Source organism: Trematomus bernacchii, unplaced genomic scaffold (genome assembly GCF_902827165.1).
Source record: "Trematomus bernacchii unplaced genomic scaffold, fTreBer1.1, whole genome shotgun sequence".
Lineage (NCBI taxonomy): Eukaryota > Metazoa > Chordata > Actinopteri > Perciformes > Nototheniidae > Trematomus > Trematomus bernacchii.
The window spans coordinates 80,779-95,445 of record NW_022988098.1 but is presented as its reverse complement, the minus strand read 5'-3'; positions in this window follow the sequence as shown (position 1 = coordinate 95,445).

Here is a 14,667-nt window from a genome sequence, read left to right as displayed (position 1 = left end):
AATAGAACCATACCATCTACTGTTACAAGTGGCAACAAAGGTGACATAAATGAAGTGCCTGCTTTAGCTAGGGAACATGAATAGGTGTCGGATGCTAACAATACATCACACTTCTCCTCCTCCTCCTCCTCCCGCCCATCCCTCTCATCTCTCACTCGTGTCCATGGAAATCAGTAGAAATCCACTGAACTTAGTCAAGAATTGTAATGACATCTTTCACCAGAGAACCAAATGGTAATGGTAAAGACGAGTCCCATGAAAGCAGCAAATAAATCTAATTAGAGGGGAGATATGCTCATGCGCCTGTAGGCTGAGGATTAGCCAGATGCTGTTATGCAATCCATACTTGTCAGAAACTACAATCTGACTTGTGTTGCCTGGGATATTGAGATGTGCATTAGCACGGAGGAGATTATCATCATGAAGGATGGCAAGCTGTTTCTCTCCTGCATTCCCTCATTTAGTCGCTTGCGCATTCAAATCTTCTACTTGATTAATCACTTCTGTTGCATAAACAAGAGGTGTGTAAAGATGCTCTCCAAAAAAGTTCTGAATGAGGCTTTTCACTTCGACAACACATCAGTGAGACTTGAAGAAATCATGATTCCATGTCTGCATAAAAAATTGACATTAGGCCACTGACGACAAACCTGTGTTAAACTTCATTCAAATACAGTTCTACAGTAAATACAGTAAAAAGGTAAGGGTTGTTGTATGTGGTTGATCAGGTTTAAGCTGCACAGTATTGCATGGATGATAATGTAAAATAACTGTGTTTAATGGTAGGGTAGGTAAGTTTGAGAAACCGGCTCGAAATACACTTTTTGTTATATTCCATGGAATGCTCTTAACATCCCGATAGCAATGAATATCTTAAGTGCTTTGACAAAAAATCCATTAAAAAATGTCATCTGTGGAAGCCGTAGTACTGTAAAAAGCACGACCAATCATTTTAGCCGGTCCGGCTAAAATAACTGGATGGCCTACCTGCCTGTCAGCCTTCCATCTGTGCACAAACTTATCTCGTGCCCTCATTGGTCATGTGCGCGTTCGTGTGTGTTGGAGGAGGGGCTCTATAAGGAAGTGGAAGATTTTCTCCGGTTGTGTATTTTCAAATTCTAGCGATCTCGAGCTGGTTTCTCAAACTTACCTACCCTACCTTTAATGTAAAAAAAAAATGGTGTTGCGCTTAATGTGAAAACCAAAGAACATGTCTTCCACATTTCAATAACCGTTTTAGTGTCTTTCAGCTCATTGTTGTGGTTTTCTGGACTTTATGTTAACCGTTTTGGTTCAACAACAAAACTATGATTAACACATCGTACATTACTAATCGAGCACCAACGGGCAGATGAACAAAGTTAGTGACTAGCTGGGGATCATTTAGCTGCCTAACATTTTGTTTCCTATGTTGTTGATAAAGGCCAAAACAGAGCTTACATATGGGAAGTCCTATTTAGATATATTGGACTTACATTTGCCAGTTGGCCAGAAAAACTATTCCCAAACAAATCATATTGAGCCACAAGTAGCAAACCGACATATTGTCTTGGTGTGAACATCCAGCTTCTTAGCATAGTTACAGTAGTGCTGTTACAGTATATGTGGCCAAAATGTGTTTTTTTCCTGCTGCTTTTTACTTTTAGGAAGTTAATTATTATGGCCAAACTTTTTATTTTAATATTTTCTATTAACATACAGTGTAGATTTTACTTGTATTTGTACAATTCTCCAACTACGATTCCGCTGTTATTGTTAAGCAGCTAAGTCTATCTGCCATAATAAAACTATTTTACAAGCAAAGGTGGAATACTACGGAGCCCCTAAAGGGACATGAAAAAAAAAAAAAAAAACAGAGAAAAGAAAAGTCGGGATAACGGGTGAGAAAGTATCTCGTGCTCACGAGAAACAAACCCGTTATCCCGACTTTTTTTTTTTTTTTTGAGAAAGTTACCGGTGCGCCAAGGAGGAAGTGGAGCGCACAGGAGACAACCGTTTCATTACAGACAGTTATGTTTACGTGGGGAAATGACAGTGCATACATTATTTGAGATATATTTCGTAATCAGACTTCATTTTAAGGACATTTCGGCCAGGGGTGTGTGGTCACTCCAGGAGACAGCAGGACGTGCAACTCAGACCCCCTTTACACGAGAATGAAACGGCTTGTATCCGCATAGTTTCTCTCGCGTATAGCCCTTTTATTTACACGAGGCCGTAACAAAACGATAGGGTTAACCTAACCCTAACCCTAACCCTAACCCTAACCCTAACCCCTAACCCTAACCCTAACCCTAACCCTAACCATGCTACAGTACAGATGTTAGTGCAAAATCTACAGCTCCTCTACCACAACCATCAGCAACAAGTGGACATGGAGAATTACATGAACTACTACATGTTGCTAAATCCACCGCAGGGCATAAACAGAAGGGTAGCCATGGCAACCATGCCCCGGGGTCTTCTTCGCTGCTTTTGGTGTATTTTGTGGCGGAAGTTACAGCGCCACTTACAGTCCCGGCATATGTACTACAGCGTGTCCAGCGCTTTCGAGCGGTCTCGTGTGGAAGTACAGCGCCACTTACAGTCCCGGCATATGTACTACAGCGTTTCCAGCGGTCTCGTGTGAACAGACACGTTAAATGAAACGAATGCATGTGAACGGAAGACTTTTTTGAAAACGCATACTGTGCATAAACGCAAACGTTCCCGTGTAAAGGCAGCCTCAGAGAAGAGCAGCACCAGCGCTCAAAGAGCTTTTACGCACCGCCTACTGTGTTTACCCTCATCCGAACAGCTAAAGAGTGACCGCAGGCTGTTACGTTTTAACCACACACACTTCTACACACATCGAACTGCCCGATTACTCCCCCTTTTATTAGTTTTATGAAGGAGATGTCCGGTCACCAGGGTGCATGATGTATGTGTGTGATCTGCTCAGCTCCGCTCTGTGCAGGGGCGGACTGGGACTAAAGATCAGCCCGGGAATCTCACCCAGCCCAGCCCACGTAAACTGTCAACGGGGGGGTGCCTCGCTGCGGGGAAACGGTAGACCTAGTGGCCCGATCGGAGTGGGCCGAGTAGCCTGACCGGCCTACTTCGGTACCGGCCCATCGGGATTCGTCCCGATGGCCAGTCCGCCACTGGCTCTGTGTGTGTGTGTTTGTTTCCCTTTAAAACAGCTGTGGGCAGCAGGTAGCCTACTCTGAGAGTCACGGTCATTAATTCATAGATCAAAACAGACTGGTTTGCAGACTCTCCTGTTTTGCCAATCCGGTGCTTAAACAAATAGCTCTACACCCCTGGCCGAAATGTCCTTAAAATGAAGTCTGAGTTCAAAATATATCTCAAATAATGTATGCAATGTCATTTCCCCACATAAACATAACAGTCTGCAATGAAATGGTTGTCTCCTGTGCAGCCTGTCCTCCTACAAAAAACGACCATAGGTCGATTGTTCAGCAGCTAAATACGACCCAGTCACGTTTTAAAGTGTAGCACCTCTAGTGGTCGTGTAAGAAACAACATGCTCCCGTTGATTGCAAACGCTCCGGAGGTTCGTTTAGTCACAAATAACCCTCTCTGGAAAATCCTAAATTGTGGAATAGTTTGGCCATTAAAATGCATTTTTATTAGATTTCTAGCGAGAAGTGTATAGTGTACTTTTATAACCTACGTCCAGTGGATGTGAAGGATCTATAGTTTGATAGATATTACGAAGATGATTTGAGGTCTCGCCAGGAGAAAGTGTATATGGGGCAGCTTCCATGTAAAGTTAGCGTGGGTGAAAACAGTATTTCCGGTCTCGAAGTTTTCATAATAAGCCCCTCCCCCCCCCAGAATTACACATGCTGGCTATTGTGTGTTTCGCAACATGTTCTATGGCACGTCTCTACTGGGAATTGTAGTTTTAAAAGACGTTTTCGTATTTCCCACAATTAGAAGTTGCCAGTATTAAACTGTTTACACCCCTGGAGGTTTAGGGGATACGAAACACAGTGGTGTTATCACATTTAAAACATATAATTAATAAATGGGTGAAAATTGCTTGTGTCCATAATGGGCAGCATTAATATACCCACATGACAGCTAAGGTCAGAAGAGCTTTATTTAACAGCTGGTCTTATGTCTGTGACCCCTCCTGTTGTTCATTGATAAGCCTGAAACATGCACTTGTATAGGTTCAGATGCAAATTTAGCAAATATGGCAGTAGCCATCGATCATCTTAAGATAAGATAAGATAAGATAAGATAAGATACTTTATTGATCCCAAGTTGGGAAATGTTTTTGTTACAGCAGCATGTACTACTTTGTTCCCCTCCACTACAATTCAGAGGTTAACCTGGTATTTTTACTCCACTACATTTATTTTTGTTACTTTGCAGATTCTGATTAATGATGTGAAATATAAACAACCCTAAATCAGACTTTAGTTACACCTGAGTAAAATTCAGCCTTATTAGTTTTGCCTGTTTTGCACATCCTCCTGTTAATATCTTTGGACGTCCTGCACTAAACTGTTTTATTGTAGAGATCACTACAGTATCTTCTTGATATTTTCTATTCTATATTTCTATCATTGACCCCTATTTTGTATGTAGGCTACTCTATATTTAAATGTTTTCATCAAATATAACTTATTCAACAACAAAATTCAATAACGTGCTTTAACCACTAGGCTGTGCGGGTTAAAAAACCAGTGGTCTAGTTAATAAAACATAATAATATCAAACATAATATTACTATTAACTTTATTGTGAAATTAAAACAGAACGGTAAAGGAAAATACAGTTTCAGTCTCTCGATTTGAAGCTTATGCATTGTACCATGAACCTGTATAGACCTGTAACAGTCAACTGCATGAGGAGTTGGAAAGGTAGTTCAGTAAATCAGTAATATCTTTAAAAACTACAAGTCCCTTTCTATCAGCTGTGCACCGTTATGGTGTAAATATAACCTACTGTATCTACCAATTGGATCAAATATAAAAGTCAGCCGAGTTAGTGTTGATACTGCAAGGAGACGTATTGTGTGAAAAGAAATGGAAGATGTTGTTTAATTGCTGATATATTTATGATCCACGTCACATATTCAGTTTTGGCGGCATTTTTAAATGTTTTCCGATTTCATATCACATAAACACCATACATTGTGTGCATTGCGGCTAAAACATCCAGGATTATGGGTGTAGTTTGATGTTCAAAACCTCTGAAAAAATAAATGTGTCTCTCAGAATCGAAAGAGAAAAACCTATGGGAAAAACAAAAAAGCATTGTACACAATTTAAACCAATAAATGTCGTATAATTAACAAAGATAAACTGATGTTTTTTAGTGGATGAGTACTGCAGATATCACTGTTAAATCATTTGATCATTGGTTTTATTATGAAAACGTCGAGACCGGAAATACTGTTTTCAACCCGTAACTTTACATGGAAGCTGGGAGTAATACCTCAAATCATCTTCGTAATATCTATCAAACTATAGATCCTACATATCGACTGGACGTGGATTCTAAAAGTACAATATACACTTCTCGCTAGAAATCTAATCAAAACGCATTTGATGATGGCCAAACTATCCTACAATTTAGGATTTTACAGAGAGGGTTATTTGTGAATAAACGACCCTCTGTAACGTTTGCATTCAACGGGAGCACTAGAGGTCGAAAACTTTCAAACGTAATTATAGGTCGTATTAAGCGCTTGAACAAACGACATATTTGGACGTAATAAGGGCTTGAACAATCGACCCATTTGGTCGTATGAGTTGGAGGACTTGTTGCTCCTGTGTGCTCCACTTCTACTTGGTGCACCGGTAACTTTCTCAACATTTTTTAAAATAAAGTCGGGATAACGGGTTAGTTTCTCGTGCGCACGAGATACTAACCCGTTATCCCGACTTTATTTTTTTTTCATGTCCCTTTAGGGGCTCCGTAGAATACCCTTGTATGTGGAATTGTTAGTCATAGCGAGGTTCTCTCACAGGCCAGCATTTACATTGCATAACAAATATTTGGTTTATTTTACAGATAGTACATATTGCATTCAAGAATAAAACTGTCCAATGGAAAGTGCATTTTAAAAGGCTAGGTTTAAACTTTGCTTTTCAAATCAAATCAAATTAAGTTGTATTTATATAGCACATTTTTAAAAACGATTTTTGGTCGAGCCAAAGTGCTGTACATGTAGAGCCTTTGTCATCCTTACCAAATTATAGCCATAACTGTTTCAGCTCTTATGGTGTGCTGAAGACTAATAGAGGAGGGGGGGGGGGCAATGGCAACGCAGTTACTACTCCCACAGCATTTTATTCAGGATAAAATATTCTAAGCTAAAATGGCCCCCTGGAGATGCATATACAAATAGCCTGTGAGGAAAAGTTTGTACTTTTTCTCTCTTCTTCTCACTTTCCTCGATGCTCTCCATTTGTCTCTCTATCTCTCTCTCTCTCTCTCTATCTCTCTCTCTCTCTCTTTCTCTCTCTCTCTCTCTCTCTTCTCCAGCTCTCACAGTCTCTTGTGTCTTTCAATATTTTTCCTCCTTCATGATTGTGCAACTCACCCTGCATCCTTAAACTCTTCTAGTTTCTTTCTCTGTCTTAGGGCATTGTTAGGTACTGCACAGTAAACATTCAGCAAGTGGAAACTTTCCGGTGTTCATGGTCTCGGAAGTCAAGCATAGCAAAGCAATAGCAAAATAACCCTTCCTCTTCCAACAGTGGCGGTCTGCGCTGTCTCTTAGCTGACATGTTCAAATCAATAATTCACATCCAATGAGTGTTGGTGTTCCAGTGTGTGTGTGTGTGTGTGTGTGTGTGTGTGTGTGTGTGTGTGTGTGTGTGTGTGTGTGTGTGTGTGTGTGTGTGTGTGTGTGTGTGTGTGTGTGTGTGTGTGTGTGTGTGTGTGTGTGTGTGTGTGTGTGTGTGTGTGTGTGTGTGTGTGTGTGTGTGTGTGTGTGTACATACATGGGATTGTTTTTGAGACCAGTATCAGCCATCAGAGAGGCGTGTGTGTGTGTGACAGATCGACATGTAGCTTTATCAGGCAGATCGTGGTCTGATAAAATGTCCACTGGCAATTAATGTTAGCAGCAGGTGCTGGATCACGGCTAATAAGGACTTACATAGTCTATACATGGTTTAGTGACAGTAAAAGGGAGAAAAAAATACAAAGCTGTTAGTACATGACAGGAGAATGTCTGTGTGTTTCTGCAGAGATATGAAGGCTTATGTGTGTGTGTGTGTGTGTGTGTGTGTGTGTGTGTGTGTGTGTGTGTGTCTGTGTGTGTGTGTGTGTGTGTGTGTGTGTGTGTGTGTGTGTGTGTGTGTGTGTGTGTGTGTGTGTGTGTGTGTGTGTGTGTGTGTGTGTGTGTGTGTGTGTGTGTTTGTGTGTGTTTGTGTGTGTGTGCTGCAAGCCTCTCCGTGAAGACACGTTTAGGTGTGTGACAGGGCCATGGACATTAATATTCTCCCAGCACAAGCAGGTTTGCCACTGGCACTATTATCTTTGTAAGAAAACAAAATGAACACCACAATCCGTTTCCAAAATGGCCTCGGCACGGTGCTGCGGATAATCATATAATTTGCAGATTTAATTGGAAATATAAATCCCAATGCACACACCATTACGGGCAGCTTTGATATACACCTTGCCGATTGATGCATGATGGCACCTTGCAAATGTGGAGGGTCACCCGTGTCACTTTTAAATATCACGGCACCCTGGGAAACCTGATTGGAGCGCCAACAACACATTTAAATAGCTGTCCTCGCATATTGCTGAGCGAAATTACCTCTATAACTGTCTCTTTCTGCTGCAGATTAGATTGGCTTAATTTTTTTTCTGTGGTCATTTTTTCCATTTGACAGAGCATGGCACGGCTCATGTTGTTGTTGCTGTTGTTTTTTTGCATTAATTCCACTAATACAGCCAGCGCCCTGTATTTCAACATTTCATTCTTGTATATGGGGTATGTGATAGCGTTATTATATCATTATGATATTTCATCTTGCAGTGGGGGAGCCTGTGCTGTGGTCCACCTGAAATGGCTGTAGTCTCCCTGTACATCTCCATACAGTATTGCAGCGGGGTGTAATGCTTTATCAATAAACCACTGGACCGTTTTCTGTTTTCATAATGGAGTTGTGAAAGCACGCTCTGGCTCCTAATTACCGAGGCAAACAGAGCTTGGCAGCAATTCAGAGGAAAAAGTGGAGGAGAAAGGGGTGGGAGGAAAGGAAGGGGAAGGACACGAGAAGAAAAGAGCTTAAAAGAAAACTGTTTGGCAGTTCATCCCAAACCCAAAGCTAATTATATCTGCTGAAGCAGGAGGAAGGTCTTGTTATGCCCAGTAGACCCACGTTAGAGCTGCTATCAAGATCCTATCACTGCCTTATGTCTGCAGGTCTGATAACTCTAGCCCAGTTTACATTTGCCCTCTAAAATCTCCCTTTAACGCCAGAGTAACTTTATCAGAGACATAAGTAATGTTGAATTCACTAAACAGAATCATAGATGTAGGGCTACTGTACAGCGCCCTGGCCTACAACTTAAAGTCACTTGGAAATCAGACCAAAAAATCTAAACTAAACACATTTGCAATGCTGCTAGCATGTTAGGTATATGCCTCAACATTGCCCTGACACTGCAAGCCTTCACCTATTTCCTCTTCCAGCATCTCTGCATTAAATGTCACTTAGAAGTAAAAGTAAATCAAGCAACAACCAAGCTTTGTAGACATTGTTGTTAGCTTGTTTGACCATGAACTTGTTCACAAAGTAACTTTTTATTCACCAGGAGCTATGATCATTTTGAGCTGCAGAAAAAGTGGTGTGAATACATGCGTCCACATGTATTGAGGCTGACAGCAGAGTTGGACAGCTTTTAACCCAGGGCCAGCGGCCAGCTCTAATGACTATCGACAACAACCTGAGCCTCTTTGACTTTCAACCTAATTCACTTTTGGAAAGAGGGAATCACTGCCGTAAGACCGCCAGCAACAAAAAAACGTAGGAGAAGCAAACATCCCAGCTTCGATTCCAAAATTCAGTTTGGAAATAGCTATCAGTCTACCGTATCTTTCTAAAGCCTGCCATGCTTTTCTCCTCTTACTTCTCTTTAATTATTCATGTGTCTTAAGGCCTAGTTAGAGGTCACTAAAATATTTTGACCGAGCAAACTTCTCAGATGATTTGATAGTAGTTTCAAAACAGATATGAGGTGTAATCTTTATTATAACTTCCATAACACCTCTCGTAAAGCCCCTGCACTCAGGTGGACATTGTGTTAAAAGCATATTGATCCACTAATGAAAGCACTTTACCCTATAACAACAATAAAAACTTCAGAACACTTATAAACTCAGGTGTTACTCAGGTGTTACACCAAATGACTGCAGAATAACCTCGGATTAAAACTAATACAAACAACAACTCTGGAAGAAATATTTAGTTTTTGCACTTTTAAATGGCTTTGAAGTTACGTTTTTAAAGTTTTATTTACATTAAGCCTTTCCAACCCATAGCCATAGCATTAAAACAAATAGTCATTGTTTTGTCAAAACCTTAATTGTGATGTTATGTGAAGGAAACTGTTTGATTGTTGACAAAAGTTTGAAGTTTTTATTTATTTTTTCACTGTTATATATGTGTTTTACTCCACAACTAAACCCGGCACACCACAGCACCTCAACCGTTTTCCTTGGCTAGAATGTTTCAGAAGTTGCAGAGGAGGGAAGCCAAGAATCTGAGGGGTGTGCACAGCGGCAAAGATGCTGGCACCTTGGATAATTAGGCAGCGAGGGGAGACTGACAGACAGAATGAGAGACAGACAGAGACCAGCTGCTCACATGCTCGCAGGAAGCAGCAGCAGCCAGCAGCCGTCGCACCACAAACATCTGAGGAAACCTTTTTCCAGGCAAATGAGATCAGAGTTTCGTCTCCTCCGTAGCAAAGGGAAGGGGGGGCTTTACGAAAGGCATAATCAAAGTCGCCCCAGACCGAGCACAAAGTTTCCCTTAGTCTTTGAGTGAGCGTCAATTCTCTGAAGTTTGTCCCTGCCGGCTAAACACTCAGAACACGGGCATGTTAAAGTAACCTCCTTTTATCATAATGATCATAACCCATAGCTAATGGAGCACCAAACGCCGGGTAAAATGACTCAAAAAGTGGCTTGAATATATTCAATTATAATGATAGAGTTAGCAATGGCGTCGCCGAGGCCATGGTGACTTTCCAAGCCCTAATTATGCTGCGGTCATCAAGATCATTATTTTTCACAAGTGTCTCAGGAGATGGATAACAGGACATAATGAGGATCAAATGCACACATAGAGCATGCAAAGTTTCATGCACCATTGACACACATCAGACACTTTAAACTTGACATGCAGCTCCAATGGCATCCAGAGTTTACAGGATTCTCAACGCAAAGATTTTTATCTGAATAAGATGGTGTATTTTTAACCTGTGAATCTCATTTGTTTGCTTGGCATTTCACCATGAAGATCTAAAAATGGAAATGAAAAAAACACCCGAAAGCAAAATGGAACTGTGACAACATTTAAATTGGCTTTCTTTTCTTTTTATATCTAACTTTAAATTAGAGGGATTTGGATTTGGGGAAGGGGTGTGAATGCAGGAAATGAAATGCCCTGTTTATGCCAAGGAAAAATGATATTTTCATGGGGGAAATGGCACAGAAAGTAAATAAATGCTTGATGAATTCCCTAATACTGCCGACAAGACCAAGCGAATGACATTGTAACAGATGATGATGATTATTACAATTATTCAGGAGTTTCTGATAATGTTGCAATATCATCTTTTTCGGACTACATGCAGAGATACTAAATGGTGCTAAGAAACAAACATTGGTTCAAGTCAGTGACTTTGTGTTTAATCTAATATATGTTTGATCCGGGAGTTTGTTTTTATTCTCCTACGCATGTGTATATTGCAAAGCACAGGGTGTATGTGTGTTTTCTTCAAGGGCTAACACATGGGCGGGCTGATGGTTCCCATTTTTAATTGCCATGATTGCTGTTGCCTGGTTGCCTGGAGGAGGGAGCAGGAAGGGTGCCGACACAAATATTCTCTAATGAGTATTAATCTAATCACTGTCTGATAAAAACAAGGCCTCTGTTATGGTGTCAGACCCCCACCGCCATCACTACGATAGTCTGACATTTAGGACCAAGGCATTTGCATTTCTCAAAAATTGACAAATTGAAGGACATTCTTGAGGCGAGAAGGGGTAATGATGGGCATTCAAATTACCTTTTTCAAGAAAGTATGTGTTTTTTTAAATAGTGTCTCCTTGGGAACTGAATTTGCCTGGCACCACTGTCTTCGTCATATTTAGAGTCTTGTCAGTTTAGCAACGGAAGAAAGTACATTCCCTTCAGAGCGTCTGCGTAAATGTTGATGAAGTTACTAGATGGAGCTCAAGGAAAATGTGTGTGTTTGAAAATATTTTGGCATTGAGCTTGAAAGAATACTTATCTGTTGATGTCTTACACACAATAACAACGACACTCTAACACCAGTGGGAAATATAGCTTCTTGTGTGCTTGCCTTAACAAAGAAAACAGTGAAAATTGCACCCCTGTCTGTCTTGTTTACCTCAGTAGATTGAGAGGGTTACCTCCAAGGGCAAGGGGACATGAATAATGCCCACCACCTGCACCTGTTTCCTCTGGATGCTGCGGCTTTAATTACCTCAATTAGCATTTGGGAGATTGTTTGTAAGGATCTGTATCTACAGTGATGGAGCATACGCTCGGAGGGGATGCTAACTCATTGGAAAACACAGACAAATTGTCTTCCAACATAACCTTCTGCAGTAGTTGTGACTCCGAGCGCACTTAGAATGAGTTCTGTGCCGTGCCAAGATGGAGAGATGGTGATAATGTGCTGACACGTGATCAAATAAGACGCTGGGCTGCTAAACCTTAGTGTGTCATGTGGAAGGTGTCAGCGCAATGAAAAAGTAAGCAAGGGAGCCGTAATCTCGGATCTGCAGCACAACACAACAGCATCATTTGTAGAAACAAGATGACACAAATGTGAACTAATGGAATTTTCCATCTGTCGTCCTCAATGTGTTAGTTCATAAGAAGCCTGCAATGGGAACTGTGCAGGTTTCAGCCTTTTGTTGAGCCTAGCCGGACAAAGTATACTGCACCATGATTTTGTTCCTGCTTCACCCAGTGATCTGTATCGTGTGATGTGTCCCCTTTCATTTCCATAATGGCTTCCTGAGCTCCCTCATGGAAACATATGGAGACCCCTTCTCACTGTATAGGATTTGTCCTGCGCTAATGGAGCTGAGATTGGATTCTGGCACTTATATGTGCCTAGATGATTCCTCCTTTTTAGTTCTGTTCTCCTTTGCCTCATACATAAAACATAGGGTTAAAGCAGTATTGCTTTGCAGGAGATCTCATTTATTAACATAGGAGTCTCACGGGGATCAGGAAGCTCAGCTTCAAAGTTTGCCTCAGCGCTGCTCTCTTCAACACCAGGAAGCACTTGGGATTTCCACCAACAGGTGTGAATATTATCAGGATTCAATCAGTGTATTAATTTAAATGAATTGTCTGACTGTTTTTACCAAGACATTCGCAATTTCATCTTCAAATTAGGACACCTTTTGTCAGCATTGCAAAAATAATACAGTACCATTATTTTATAGTTGGGAAAACAACATTTCTAATTGTTTTCTTTTAACCAGCCTCACTGTGGCACGTTGCTCCATGTCCAAAAACTATTAAAAACACAATCAGTGAGTCAACCATTGCACAGTGTTAGTTCATTATGATGAACACTACAGTCTATGACTCAATCCTACACACATCATGCTGCTTAATACTTAGATTAGAGCACCAAATGTGTATTAATCCACAGCTCAAAGTAGTCCCCAGCAAAAGCACTATTTAGTCCTGTTTGGGTAACCATTAGAAAGTTCCAAGCTGTTTCAGGAGATTACTGAGATCTGAGTTTTTTTTTATAAAAGTTGATTTGTGATATATGTCATATATTCTTCAAACAAATAATACAAATATAGAATAATTTCAAACATATCCTTTAATTGTAGAAGTATAAGAAGATGGTACATTTTGGAAATCTCTAACAAATAATTTCTTCCTGCCATGTTGGTTATATTTGACAAACTGAACATAGGACTCCTTTGTCTACTTCCTTAACATAGTGACATCACTACGTAACACTGCCTCTTCTATCGGCTAGCGCTCCAACACTTTGTACGTGATAGGCTAAGGGGCCCCTTTAAGTCAGTGTTTTGATCTCTCTAAGACTTTAAGGTGTGCAAGTGTGTTGTAGTCCTTGTTATCGCTTAACAAAAAATCACTTTGTGCAAGGAGCTGTTTTTTTTCTTCATCTCAGAAGTTTGAGCTGGACACTTCGACCACACACGATTTAATTTGTAATTACACGAAGACTCAGACACAAATTGAATATCTAACTGAAGCAGAAAATCCCTAACTTCCCCATTGCGTTCCGGAAGTAATGGCCTCAATCTCGTCTATATTTTCCCCAACCTGTGTCCAACAGGAGTTCTTATAAAACATCCCTTGCCCTCAGTCCGACCTGAACTCAAGATAGAACGAGCCCAGAGCAATTACCTCACTCCCTCTATACCTCCCTCGCTCACTCGCTCTCTCTCCCCAAGAGGGAGGCACATCTCCATAAGTTATTTCATTATCTCACATGCTCTGCCTTCTCCCTCTCTGCTTTGTTTTTCTATCTCCCTGTGTGTATTGCTTCCTTTGGGAGGTCACACAGAAGGGTATGGGATTATCTACTAAATAGAGGGCACTCCAGAAGTGATTTTGCTTATTTGTTTGATATAATAATCCAGGCTGCCACACGTCCGCATCATTTACAGACTATTTGCTAAATGAGTTTTAGTCATTGCTCTTTCATTTATGGTGTAGACATACTGTACCCTTGATTTTCTTCTTTGTTTCTTTTATTTATGCCTTTGTTAAACTTCTAACTCAAATCTGGAGACTAAATATGTTGGAAGGACGTTTAGTTCAAGGTTGTAGAAAAGGTTAATGCCTGCTTCAATAATGCGTTAACACAGGCAAGAAGTGAAATATGTTCAAGTGTGAAATGGTCAATGACACAATGGGAGTTTTGTAAAAATATATTCATGTATTCCTGATAGGGCTCCAGATATGTATCTACTTTTTTATTTCCTAGCAAAATCATCTGCAGGACTGGTTAGTGGGAGATGGTTTAATGACTTTGAGTGTCATTATGATGTAAAGAGTACAAATTCCTAGAAAGTGTGAAGAGCTACACAAAATCATCTTTATCTCTTGATTGTGTTATAATGTAGCGTAGGTGTTGTAATTGTGTTGTAATTATCAGTATTCGTAATACTGATAGCTGAGTGTCTCTCAATGCAGCCTCGTAGCGAGCATTACTGTGACAGCTCCAGAGGTGTTTTAAAAATAATACTTACAGCTTAACTCAAATAGAAATTACTCTCTTTTTTATAGAGCAAAACTGCCTGTGACTGTGACCGTGTTGCCTGTGTAACATGTATTTAGACGCATTTGTGGCTTTGATCACACAGGTTCAATTAAAATGATAGTCTGATGGCCCAATGAGGTGGCTTGTGGGCCTCTGTGGATT